The sequence below is a fragment of the Panthera uncia genome, chromosome D2 (assembly GCF_023721935.1).
Source record: "Panthera uncia isolate 11264 chromosome D2, Puncia_PCG_1.0, whole genome shotgun sequence".
NCBI classification, from domain to species: Eukaryota; Metazoa; Chordata; class Mammalia; order Carnivora; family Felidae; genus Panthera; species Panthera uncia.
Window position 1 is genome coordinate 40,808,653 of NC_064818.1, and position 7,634 is coordinate 40,816,286.

The window sequence follows — 7,634 nt, forward strand, 5'->3', positions numbered from 1 at the left end:
TAATGGAACATTACAGTTAAAAAAAAATAGAACTAGTGACCCACTCAACCACATATTGAATGAAGATGCCTGACCAAAAGAGAATATCCTGTATGATTCTATTCACATGAAGTTCAAAAACAGGTAAAACTGTTAATTAGGATGAAGTAAGTCAAAATGTTGATTACCTGGGAAGGAAATGTTGATTGGGAAGGGACAAGAAGGAACTTCTAGGATGATGGAAATATTCTGTTTTAATTTGGATAGTGGTTACTTGGGTGTGTACATATGAGCTATATATTTGTCTTACTATATGCAAATTATGCCTCATTAAAACAAACACACAACCAGAATGAACCTAATGGACACAGAATTCAGAAGAGGGTGGTACTTTCTGGGGAAGAGCATGTGGGGAACTTGTAGAGTTGTGAGAATGTATAAAATCTTGATCTGGGTGGTAAATGTGAGTGTCAGTGTCAGTTAAAATTCATCAAACTAGACACACATGTTTTGTGCACTCTGTGTATACTGCATCTAAATGAAAAAACTCTTAAACCTAACAACTTATTTTTTCATTTGATTCTTGAATTTTCTTAGTATGCAATATTTTGCCTTATTTTCTCTCATTTTATTTGTCTTAAATTCAAATTACCAGAATTTTTAAAAATACTACCTTTTGTTTCTGTTTGTAAAGGTATATACCTAGTCAATAATATTAAATGGCTTCTGATTAAAGACAGATAATTTATGATATCAAACTATATTTTTCTCCAACAATGGATATTGTAACCAACTTAAAACGCAAACAGACAACTGGGATAAATAGCACAGAGCTTAGAAGCAGTATAAAATGGACAGTCCTCTCAACAGAATATTGGGAAATGAGTTGGAAGTACAATTTATAGAAGTGAAAATATCCAATTAAAATATTTTAAAAGTTTGGGGTGCCTGGGTGGCTCAGTCGGTTAAGCATCTGACATTGGCTCAGGTCATGATCTTGTGGTTTGTGAGTTTGAGCCCCACGTAGGGCTCTGTGCTGACAGCTCAGAGCCTGGAGCTTGCTTTGTATTCTGTATCTGTAGTACGCGCGCGCTCGCTCGCTCTCTCTCTCTCTCTCTCTCTCTCTCTCCTGCTCTCCCCACCCCTGCTCACACTCTTTCTCTCTCAAAAATAAACTTAAATTTTTTCTTATTATTTAAAAAGTTTAATCTCACTGATAAATCAAGATAAATTAAGACATCATTTAATTAAATTGGTTATAGCTAAGTAGTTTATGGTCCCCTTCTGGAATCATACTGATTCACTCCTCTGTATAATTCAATTTCCTTATATATGCTGTAGAAGTAACGTAAATAACATGTAGTGTTTATAGAAGGATCAACTTTGTTAATATTTATAAAGCACTTAGTGACATATCTGGAAAAAAAATCAGTGCTCAATAAATGTCAACTATCCTTATCATTATGGCTTATTATTTTTGGCAAAAATGAAAACTGATACTACTCTGTAATTACAAAGATAGGAAAACAGTACTGGTGAGTGTCTAAAATATTTACCTCTTTCCAGAGGGCCAGTTTGTGACTATGTATCAAAATTTTAAATGCATATACCTTTAAACTCTGGAATTTCACTTCTACAGATTTATCTTTTCCTAAAAAGAAATAATTATGTAAAAAAATGTAAACAAAGATATGTCCATTCAGTATTTTTATTTTCCTAAGAGCAAAGAGAAAATCAAACATCACAAAGACCATCCCTAGATCCTTCAGGGATTATTGAATATACCAACTATGTTATTGCTGGAAGGCCTCGGTCCTACCTTTAAGGCCACTCTGATCATCCTATTAAATTACAGTCATCCTCCCTCCCCACCAGCTTCCCCAATGCTTCTCATTCATATTAATTAAAATAATGATGGCTGCTCAAAAGGACCAATAGCCATAAGAAGTAAGCATTAAAACCTGAAGGGGTGAGCGCAATAAAGAATAGTTCTTATACCATAGTGCTACACACTCAAGCCCCCCACCCCCGCAACCACTGCATTTATGTATTAAAATCCTCTCCCCTAATGGATGGTATTAGGAGGTAGGGTTTGGGGGAGGTGATTAGGTCATGAAGATGGAGTCCTCCTGAATGGGATTAGCATCCTCATAAGAGAGACCCCAGAGAGCTCTTCAGCCTCCTCCTACATTGAAAGGACACAGTGAGAAAACAGCCATCTATGAACCACGAACCAGGCTCTTATCAGACATAAAATCTGCTGGCTTCTTGATTAGTGAGAAAAAAATTTCAGTTTATTTCTATTTATATTTTGAGAGAAAGAGAAAAAGAGCAAGAGAGCACATGTGAGCTGGGGACGGGCAGAGAGAAACGGAGAGAGAATCCCAAGCAGGCTCCATGCTCAGCGTGGAGCCCAACATGGGGCTCAATCTCACAAATGTGAGATCTTGACCATGAGATCATGACCTGAGCCGAAATCAAGAGTCAGTTGTTCATTTCTATTTATTAGCCACCTAGTTTATGGTATTTTTGTCATAGCTTGAACAGACATAGAAATTAGTACCAAGAATTGGGTGCTGCTGTAACAAATACCTAAAAATATGGAGGCAGCTCTGGGATATGTCATCCTGAAAATAAAGGGCCATAATGAGAGAAAAACAAGTTTAGTAGAGATCAAAGAATTGCAATTTGGGGAACAGAGATTCAGGTAAATACTCCAATAGTCTTCCCGCTTACAGCATGAAAGTAAATGGGATTTATGAGGAAAAGGATGGGAGACAATTCCATTACTTGGATAAGAGAAAGAAAAAACCGGTCAACTGACAGATTGAGTCACTTTTTTGTTGCACATTGATGACTACCGCATTGGTGTTCACAAATGAAACAATTTCTGCTATGCGTTAATTAACTGTCTGGTTTTCAGAAAGTCCACAATCCACAGTATCATGATCAGGGTGCCCATTGTCCTGTTGACTTTTAGGAACATTTGCTTGTAAAACAATTGCTGTTTTACCCATTCCAAAATTTCTGGCCCAGTTCAAACAAGGGCAGGCAAGGCAATTTCTCTGCAATGGCTTAAATCTATTTTGAAATGGCTCTAGCCATGTCAATTTTTCACAAACTGATGATGGGTAGAGGCTGGAAGAGTTTTGAAGGGCATGCCAGAAAAAGCTTACATTGCTATGAATGGACCGTTAAGGGACCATCTGATAAAAGCTTAGAAAGAGGCGAGCTACAGAGAAAGCTTCAAGCTTCTTAGAGAATACCTAAGTAATCCTGAACAAAATGTAGGAATACAGAAGATAAAAGTCATTCTGATGAGACTGCAGATGGAAATGTAGAGCATATTACAGAATAGTGGCGGAAAAGGCAGCCCTTGTCATAAAATGGCAAGTAACAGGGCTAAATTATGTTCATGCACTGTTTTGTGGAAACTAGTATTTGTGGGTGATGGAATTGGATATTTGGCTGAGGAAATCTTTAAGCAAAGTATTGGAGGAGCAGCCTGGCTACTTCCAACTGCTTAAAATAAAATTTGAGAAGAAAGAAAGAACTTAAAGATAGAATCGTGAAGCAAAAAGGAACCAGAATTTAAGATTTGGAAAATTCTCAGCCTGTACTACAAAGAATGAAAAAGCCTATTCAGGAGAGATCACTAAAGGTGCAGCCAAATGACTATTTGATAAGAAGATTACTCAGCCATCTCAACAGAAGCCAAGAGCAGTGGAAGAATGGTCCTAAAAGCAACTCAGAGATCTTCACGGCGGCCATTCCATCGTGGGCCCAGAGTGCAAGGGTCAGGTTGACAATGGATTAAAAGGAGGAACACCTGCAGGCCCAGTGTACTGCCCAGAACCACCTGACCTTAAGGGATACACTCCCTGCATTGTAGTGTGGCTCCTATGGGGTCCATTGCATGTGAGTCATGGTGGCTCTACCTCCAGAAGGTGCAGGCAGCAAGTCTGGCTGTAAAGGCACAGTGCTAACTCCACCAGCACCAAGAGCGCACTAGCGGGGCATTAATGCTTCCACCTCAATTTATTTCAAAAGATTGGGTCACCTGCTAGAGCAGGTGTATGCCTAGGTGTACGCCTAGTTTTTTAATGCATGCATTTTAAGATACCAATCTTCCTCTAAGAATAGTTTTAGATCTATTCCTCCTGTTTTGATATATTTGTGCTTTCCATGTTACTCAATTTTAAATATTTCCTAATTTCTACTTTTTCTTATTTCACCTGTTAATAATCTGGAAGTATGTTCTATAGCTTCTAAATGTATGACAACTTTAGCCATTTTTATTTTATTGCTTTTATGTAATCAACTTTGAAAATATTTAATTTGTACTCAATAAAAGGGAGGTACTTGTTTTTGAATGCCAGGTTTGGAGAAATGACTCAGAAAATTCCACATGTGCCTCTGCTGGGACCCTATAGGTTTAGCAAACTCGGGGACAATTTTTATGTCAATTCTTCCTCCTCGTAGTGTGGAAATTTGACCCATCCCTTCCCAATAACACACACATATAGTACATTGTTCATATTCTAACATTTGTAGGTATCTGTTCTAAGTTATGGCCCCTTGCAGAGTGCTTATTTGCCTGAGTTCCTCATGGTAGGATTTTTGTGTCCCCTTTCACTAATCAGTAGACACATCCAGGTTTCTGCCTTTAAGAAAGGAACTTGGTTCCAGCCCTGCCTGTACAGAGAGTGGTTTTTATGAGGCATCTTATTTCTGTGCACAGCTAAACTTCATTCTGATTATTATTACAGATTTGAATTTCCTTTTCATGTAGCATTATTTCCTTTTCTTGCTGTCAAGCTCAGAAAGATTTTTTCAATCATTTGTATGTATTTAGATGGAAGTTGGGTTTTATGGATCTTCTGTCTCCTCATTGAGAAACAGTGAATTCTGGGATAGGCTATCTGATACTAAGATCTAGCATATATTGAGTGTTCTATAGCCATAGAGTCACGGAGAATAAGAAGTACAAAAGCTAACATCTGCTAAGCTATTGTTGAGGATTCTGGGCCTCAAGTCCTGCTTCTGTGTTGGGTCAAAGTAGTATGGTATAGTGATTAAGATTGCAGACTCGGGAGCCAGACTGCCTTCCTTCAAATCTCAGTCCCTTGATTAACATATGACCTTGGGCTGATTACTTAGCCTCTTCCTTTCAACAAAAGCAGTTCATAAGTATAAGGTAATTATAACAATGCTCAGCCACAGTAAACACTGACGACCCGGCTATTATTCTGTGTCAACGTATATGATTGCTATGCCTTTTAATCCTTGTTACATTACTCCTATGAATGATGTATTATTATGGTCCCTTAACACATTTCCTGGCACACAGCAGGCCCCCAATAAATGTGTTATTTAAAAGATAAAAGAACTCTCAGTATTTAAATACAGAAACAAAAATTTACCGTGTGCAGATAATCAAGCCTGTGTCACATAGGTAAGTTAGCAGTAGAGTGGAGTTTTGATTGGTGTCTTTTTTACCATTAATCATAAGCCTTTCATCAGCACATGGAAACCTCACTCTAACCAGCTGTACCACCACAGAAAAGGAAGGTTGCTCAGCTATCAACATCCAACATTTCCCTCCACCCTCCCTACCCTTTTCCGCCTATTCTTTTTTTTCACTCCTTGTTCCTGGGAAGTAAAAGACATTCATTATCTTTCATTATCTTCCTTCTTCCTCTGGACTTCTAAAATCGCCCTACTCTCTTGTTTTATACCAGTGCCTTTGCTAATGTAACTTCATCAGGTGATGTTTTTTTTCTTCTCTCTTCCCTAGATCAATAGTCTCTGTCCCCCTCACTTGATAATTTTACCAGCTTTCACTTTCAAGTCTCTTAAAGCCCTGGGGGGGTGGAGAAAGCCATTTGAACCTCTTCCTTTTATAATGTTTTGTTTTCCTCCACAGCAGAGCAGTTTCTTTTACTGTGGTGGCAATTTTGTCCTTTCTGATACCCTTTCTGCCAACGTTTCACCATCTGCAGAGGCTACTACAGCCCTTGGCCAGGTTCTAGGATGTTAAGAAAATTGAAAGATTCTATTAGGTGGCCAGGTTGGTGACTATCTAATATGAACAGTGCCAGTAACCTCTGAGATTTCTACTGCAAAAACTTCCCGGTCTTTTATTATTAGGAAAGTTCTGTCTTTCTCTGGATCCCCTTCTGGTTGTTTTGATAGATATGAAAGGTGTGCCAATCCCAAAATGCCCTGACAGGGGAAAGATAGGAGAATCATTTCCTTTGTGTACTATAACAAAAGAAAGAATCACAAGGTGAGAGAACCAATACACAACCAATGCCCCATGTGATCAAGTCTAGCATGGCAGGTGCCATCCCTACCTACCACAGGATAGCGCAACTTTTTCTGTCTGTCTGGTCTTTATAATTCCTTAACCTGTGAAATCAAATCATAGATGCTAATAATCTCCCTCTCCTAGACAGAGGAAGGAACATTTCATCATCAGAAAGGAAAACCTAATGGCCAGGCATCATGTGTCTAGTATTATGACCCCTGGTGCATGTGTCTTCTGTTGAAACAATCGTCTAAGAGGTGTGTGTGAGGTCCCCATTTTATGCATGAGCCTCACCAACATGAAATCATTTGCCTTTTAATACCAGGATAGAATTAAAAGGTCAAGTTTTCACTGGATTTGAAGCATATTCTCTCCCATTCACACCCTGGAACAGAAAATCAGGGGTGTAACTACATTAGAAACCCTTTGTCTGAGGAGCTCCCTTTGATTGGAGACCCAGGCTTGAAAGCCCCCCTGCCCAGGCAAACATCAACACAGATTAGAGTGAAGTAACCAGCTTTTCCGCTGCCTGAGGAAGACTTGCTTTACCCTGGGATCAGTCTTTGCTGACACTAGAGAAACTCTCTGCCAGGTCTCAGGACAGCAACTAACCTTCCCCTCGGACCTCATCTCTGCCTGTGCCACGGGGCTTGCCATGAAGCATCACTGTCCACACCACCGTTTTGGACCAGGGGAAAATGAGAAGTGATGGTACTCTGTAGCACAGGGTTATGTTTCCGGAAGCACTTGCCCTTCTCACCCACCCACGAGAGCAGCATGCAAACAGGGGCAGCCACCAATAATGTAATATGAGCAAGGATTCACGTGATGTTTTTTAAGCCACAAAGATTTGTTCAGGCTTATTTTTGTCACAATAGTGAATCTCAATACTGTATTTGCACCACGCTAGTCACACCGGCCTTCTCGCTACCCTTTAAACATACTGATCCATGCTGACTGAGAAGCCATTCCCTTTGGTCTACACATAGTTTTTAATTTTCATTATTCAAAACTTTTGGCAACTAATTCCTTTCTCATGGGTAAATTCACAGACTATCAAGGTCGCTAGATTCACCTCCCCCTCTCTAGCCTCTTATCGTTTTCTAGTCATATTTGATGCCCCTTGAAATTTTATTATGTATGCATTTATTAACTTTCTTATTGTCTGTCTTCTGCTCCAGACTGTAGCTTCAGGAGGACAAGTGTAGTGGTTAAGACTCATGAGCCCAATCACCTGGGTTATCATTCTGGCACCAACACTGGCTAGCTGCCTGATCCTGGGTTATTCAATTTACCAGACATTTTCACCCTTATTTGTAAAATTGGGATAAGAATTTAACATATA

At 39.2% G+C, this 7,634-nt stretch overlaps 1 protein-coding gene across 16 annotated transcripts in view; it reads right to left on the minus strand.

The window, feature by feature from the left end:
* The window catches only part of LOC125932768 (uncharacterized), a 789,340-nt gene that overhangs the window by 468,331 nt on the left and 313,375 nt on the right, over positions 1-7,634 (minus strand). The window lies entirely within an intron of this gene.